This window comes from Palaemon carinicauda, unplaced genomic scaffold (assembly GCF_036898095.1).
Source record: "Palaemon carinicauda isolate YSFRI2023 unplaced genomic scaffold, ASM3689809v2 scaffold753, whole genome shotgun sequence".
Classification (NCBI taxonomy): domain Eukaryota; kingdom Metazoa; phylum Arthropoda; class Malacostraca; order Decapoda; family Palaemonidae; genus Palaemon; species Palaemon carinicauda.
The window spans coordinates 50,997-57,500 of record NW_027172042.1 but is presented as its reverse complement, the minus strand read 5'-3'; the positions used below and the strand labels follow the sequence as shown (position 1 = coordinate 57,500).

General features: G+C 35.3%; 1 long non-coding RNA gene across 1 annotated transcript; it reads left to right on the top strand.

Annotated features, from left to right (window-relative positions):
* The first annotated feature begins 1,532 nt into the window (after positions 1 to 1,532).
* LOC137637449 (uncharacterized) lies at positions 1,533 to 5,832 on the top strand. Its single transcript, XR_011043637.1, has 3 exons — positions 1,533 to 1,668; positions 3,973 to 4,111; positions 5,702 to 5,832. It is a non-coding gene; the product is annotated as an uncharacterized lncRNA (long non-coding RNA).
* Positions 5,833 to 6,504: the final 672 nt, after the last annotated feature.

Genomic DNA, 6,504 nt, shown 5'->3' with positions numbered 1-6,504 from the left:
ATTATGATCACCAACCCGTAAAAGATAACAACGAAGTAAGGTAAAATTACGGTCGCCTGTACTTTACTGAAATACGGCTGAGAACAGTATATTTTCACGGAAAGTTTCTGATTAAAATCACGTTTTTTTAACAGTTCATAGTATGTAAACTCACTCATTTAGCGTAATATTTCTTTTCATTAATACTCTCCTTTTGGAAAGAAGAAATTTTTATAACCGTAAGGACTAAGATATTTCATCTTCCTGGATTTAATCATGAAAATGGCAGAGATTTCAAGAAAGAGGGACGATGGTAATCAAAAGCAAATCTGGTTTCATAATGAACGTCTTCATCTTCGTGTTCTGAGGAGAGAAAGTTTGAGGGCATTTTCGGTAGTTGTCTTAAAGAGAGGTTTTGCCAAATTATCTTTTTGTTGAGGTTTTGCTAGCTGCTCTTTTCATTTTGTTAGAACTCATTAGTACAGGTGTAACATGCTGAAATACGGAAAATACATATGCAGGCGTGGCGTTGTATATATATATATATATATATATATATACATATATATATATATATATATATATATGTATGTTGTGTATGTACGTATGTTTGTTTCTGTCTTTATATCAGTATACGAAAAGAAAGCAATCTTTAATAGAAATAAGCAAAACCAATAGACCCTTCTCATTTCTGGCTGAAAGCTTTTCCTACAAAAAAAAAGATCAACTCAGCTAATCAATTTCCCTCTAAAAAGTTTATTAGTGATAAAAATACTCCTTTTTACGTTTGATAATTTATTCGCAGATTTCCCACCTTTTCTTACTTCCAAAGAGTTAGAAATGTTACCTCTGAGATCGTGTACTCTCTCTCTCTCTCTCTCTCTCTCTCTCTCTCTCTCTCTCTCTCTCTCTCTCTCTCTCTCTCATACACACACACACACACACACACACACACACATATATATATATATATATATATAAAGTATATATATATGAGAGAGAGAGAGAGAGAGGAGAGAGGAGAGAGAGAGAGAGAGAGAGATGATATATTCATGCTTATTATAACATATTGTATTTTTCATTATCATACGTCAGGTCTACTTCATTTTAGATGCAGGCTGAAGTAGGCCTAATATCATGATATTTTTTTTTATTATTTATTAAGTAAATATCTATCAAACATTTACCTAATTAATTAAAATTATAACAGATATCTTAATAATATAACTTCTTACTGACTTTATTAGCATTTTAACTATTAATATACATTTCATCTAATCCACAGGTTGACTAAATATGATATGACTCCCGTTAAATTGTTTTCTATGTAAACAAGAATATCCTCTCCTCTTTCGAAGTCTTTCTATATATCTTTTAATAAAATGATAGATTCTACTAATATTAACCTCATTACTGCTAGTTCTAGTTCCATTTTATACTAGTATTTCAGTGGAGACTTTATTTAAATAGAATATTAAAGATTATTGAGATTGGGGAATAAATAAAATAAAGAGTTAGATTTGGCTAAACATTGTTGGAACCATTTTGGGAATGTAAACAATGGCTGGAACTTTGGATGCTTGGAACAGTAATTGTGCCTCCTGTCACACTTAACTCCCTTGTGATAGCAAGAAACAGTGATCTATTGAACCGTACTGTGCAATTCTTCTGTTTTATATTAATATGATGGTAAAGCTCTCCCTATTGAGTTGTAAATTCATTGGTATTCAAATAATTTGACACAAAATGATCTTCGATCTTGTTGTGGAACTAGTGTCAGAGAAGTGTATTTTGTAGCCTAGGTGAATGTTATTTTCGAAACCTAGCAACTCCATGTTAGATTAGGCCTAACTTCAGAGGTGAGTAGGCTGTATCTGAATATTCTTATGTGGTTGAAAAAAAGCAATAAATTAGAAAAAGACAAATGACGAAGATGGTTTCCAAAATAAATCCTCTTGTTAATATTGTCATTTTATGTTTTTGCAAACTACACCCATTTATGTATACATACTCCTGTATCTAAGAATTATTGAAAGACTATACAAAAAAACAGGGGTTTTGAGTAGTGGGGAATCAGAATTAAGTGAATTTCATCATCAGGTATAATCAGAAACTCTATTTCCAACCATCTAATCAGTCGTGAAAAATATTGCTCATAAAGGTTATCCAGTCATCAGTTCCACACACCTAAAAGCAAAGTTTTGATGAAGTACAGTAGTTACCAAACTTACCCTTACCTTACCTAACCTTACTTTGACTACCATCATTTACCCAACTTACCTAACCTCTTCAGTACCGACTCATTAGCAGCCCTTACGTAACCTACCCTCACCTAACCTCACCTCACTTAATCTAACCTACCCTAACCTACTCTCACCTACCCTAACCTCACTTCACCTACCATAACCTAACCTCACCATACCTAACCTAACCTCACTTCACCTCACCTACCCTAACCTAACCTAACCTAACCCAATCCAACCCTACCTAACCGACCCTCACCTAAACTAACGTCACCTTAACTACCCTCACCTATCCTAACCTTACCTTAACTACTCTCTCCTTAATTACCTCACCTTAACTACCTTCCCCTTAACTACTCCTACCTTTACTACCCTTAGCTTACACACTCACATATATTGCTCACGAGAGGTGCTGTGCGAGGATGTATTGATATTTGGCAACCAAACATGCAAAACTTTTGGGCATGCTAAGTTAAACTTAGTGAAAATTAGTGCAATTCAGATTTGTTGGCAGTATAGTACGGGGAGTGCCCAGGCAGGCCTGTATGCAATGAAATGCATACCATTACCTTACCTAACTGTACCTTACCTACCCTTACACATTATCTACCCTACTTTACCTTCTTATACCTTACCGTTGTCTTACATTCCCTATCCTTGCCTTGCATTCCTACTCATAGGTTCCCCACACTTAGATTCCTTACCCCTTAGCTTATAATCCCTCTCTTACCTTCCTCATCCTTATCTTACCCACCCTTACGTAACCTTACTTTTCTGTACTTTACCTAATCTAACATAGCCTTACGTTACCTTACCTTACATAATCTACCCTAACCTTACCTACCCTACCTTAGATAACCTATCTTTACCTTATCTAACCTATCCTTACCTTATCAAACCTATCCTTACCTTACCTAACCTAACCTACCCTACCCTACCGTACCGTACCCTACCCTAGCTAAAACCTTACCTTACCTAACCAACCTTAACTTACCTTACCTTACCTAACCAACCTTACCTTACCTAACCAACCTTACCTTACCTTACGTTACCTAACTAACCTTACCTTACCTTATCTAGCCAACCTCAACTTACCTTACCTTACCTTACTAACCTTAACTTAACCTTAACTTAACCTTACCTTACCAACCTTAACTTACCAACCTTAACTTACCTTACCTTACCTTACCTTACCTTACCTTATGATACATTAACTTACCTAACCAACCTTAACTTACCTAACCAACCTTAACTTACCTAGCCAGCCATAACTTACCTTACCTTACCTTACCAACCTTCACTTAACTTACCTTACCTTACCTAACCAACTTTACCTTACCTAACCTTACAATACCTTACCTTACAATACCTTACCTTACAATACCTTACCTTACTTTACCATACCATACCATACCATACCATACCTTACCTTACCTTACCTTACCTAAGCTAACATACCCTATGAACATAGAATGGGTAATTGAAAATGGAGTGCCAATAAAGATTCTTCCATTGATAGGTATAATCACTTTTGTTAAATTCTTTTTAGATCCTAATACAAGTTTATATTCCCCCAACACCGAGAGGCTGATATCAGGAATTTCTGTTGGAAAGTAAACAAGTCATATTTAAACTAAAATCATCTGCAAATGTGGTCATTCACCAGGTAAAAATATCTTTAACTCCAATTTTATACCAAATATTTTTGTTTTGCTTGACTTATATTTATACAAATTTATTAATTCAACAGAATCGAAGGCACGAACAGCACCACAGCATTCTGCTAAAAGAAGCTACATTAAACCTTCATTTAACAGTAAAAAGGGGACTCCAATTGTTAGTCCCCGTAGCTACAGAAAGACGACTGTCTTTGACCTGCGTAGTCTTCAGTTTGTAATTTAAATTTGTTACATTGGCCAGTGTCTTAATTGTGGATTTATATGTGAAACAGTTATGGAATTGGTGGGGCTGTTCCGAGTAGTTGAAACTCCTTGGCAAATAAAGAGAAAGACCTGGAATCTCAGCATGGTGTGCGAGGCCCCATTTAGGTGATAACTGAGAAGCGAGGTAAATGCAACTAGCTTTATTTCATGTCATGAGTTTATATACAGGGACTTACGAGAAACAACATCACAAAAATTCAAACATGATAAAGCATAGGCTACCATGATAACAAGGTTGGTCTATCAAGAGTGCAGGGGAGAGTGAGTGATATGATAAAAAATCAAAACCGTTAAAGTGTACGAGCGTGTATGAAACACGCACGGTATAATAGGTTATGTGGGATTGGTTATGCTAGCTAGAATCCTTATTTCTTGCTTTTTTCAAAATTTTTCCCAATATGGAGGCCATGGTTACCCAGGAAACACATGATAGATAGTATAACTTTAATATTTTCAAATTAGTTTTGCTGCCACTCATTTACATTTGCTAATAATCCAGGGTTTATTATACTCTTTTTTATTTCCTGCCTAACCAGAAAACCCAGTCTGTCACTGGGATCCTCAATAGTTACTTGTTCCTACACGAATACAAACCATAGTCCTTTAATTACAAGATTAATTTAAAGGAACATAGAACGAGGCAGTTAAAACTTATGATAAGGTGTCAGCAGTAGCTGGTAATTAACAGCGGGTGGCAGGGAAGTCTCCCCTCTTGCCAGTATACTGAGCATTCACTGTGATTCCAGTCACCAAAAACGCAGGCGTGTGTTCGGCTTCTCTTTAAATTTAGCTCTTAGAGTTTTCTTTACCTCTTGAACAAGTCTGAAAGCCGGGAGATTTGCCTGTTTCCCTTAGCAAATCAGGTTAGCTTCTCCAGCATCTCCCCTCTTGCCAGTATACTGAGCATTCACTGTGATTCCAGTCACCAAAAACGCAGGCGTGTGTTCGGCTTCTCTTTAAATTTAGCTCTTAGAGTTTTCTTTACCTCTTGAACAAATCTCAAAGCCGGGAGATTTGCCTGTTTCCCTTAGCAAAGCAGGTTAGCTTCTCCAGCATCTCCCTCAGGAGTCTCTAAAGCTTCAGATCTTGCTTCCCTTAACGATACTGTGCTACACTTTTAGAATTAATAACTTAAAGGGTAATAAAACCTGAATGCCTTATGGCATTATCATTGTGTCTAAATTATAGTAGCTGGCTGATATTCTGACCTTAAGTCAGACTTCTCTGATTATCCAACCCCGATGGATTCAAAAGAAGATGGTATCAGGGTCAAGTAATAGGGTTGATGAGAAAGCATCAATCTCATATTATACTCTGGTTATTTGCACTTTTCTTCCTTCGGAAGTTTTTGTTGAAGAACGTCATAATATGGTCAAGTTGTAAGGATCTCTTAAAGTATGAAGTTGAATATGCCAGTTGTCTTATTTATCAATCCTTAAAAAAAATACTCTTATGTATCAAATTAATTATCAAGAGTCAGGTTATGACATAAAGTTGGAGAACATTTTGAGTAAAGATACTTTACTTTCCTTTCAGATATATTTGTTTACCTGCACATTTGGAATCCAAAAGCCGAGGCCAGGAAACAAAATACTTTATAGTGGATAACCCAATTCCCCCCGATTGCATGGATAGGAGATGGAAACTAAAGGAATGGTGAAGACACAAGATTAATTTGATCATATCTATATCAAAGCTGATAACAGGGATGGAGGCTGTGAGGTTCAACTGGCATCAGTTTAAAGATAAGTTTGATTTTTTTTCTCAGAAACTTGTATTTCAGTTAGGTTATAGAGTAGGTAATAAATATTTATGAAAGGTAGGGATGTAAAGTGTTACGGTAGTGTTGAGCGTATAACATCAACAAAAATCTAGTACTGCAGAGATTTTCTTAAAAGTGAGATTGTTCTTGGATTATTTTCTGGGAGATAGTCATACAGTTTGTTATTGCTATACATTATTAGTTTTATGTCTATAATATTGGGCCATTCTAGATATGAAATTAAGTATATCTTATAAACTTAGATAAGTGACAGTGGCTAATGTCCTATATAGTATACTTTCTTGTGTCAACAGATTTTAAACACTAACAGTTAGAGCCATAGAATGTCATATTTCTTAAATCTATAAAATGATACTTACATAAAAATTAATAATTGTAATATTGCCTTCAAATTCATAAAATTATAGCAAAAAATAATATCAAATATTTTTCAGTCAGGCATTTAATTTTCCATGCGTCCAAAACTAAAGTTATTCATAAACTGATTTTACCTGGGACCCATTGCTTAATATTTGAAGCAAGTCCACCATCCCCATCATCATATCCTCCAACGCCT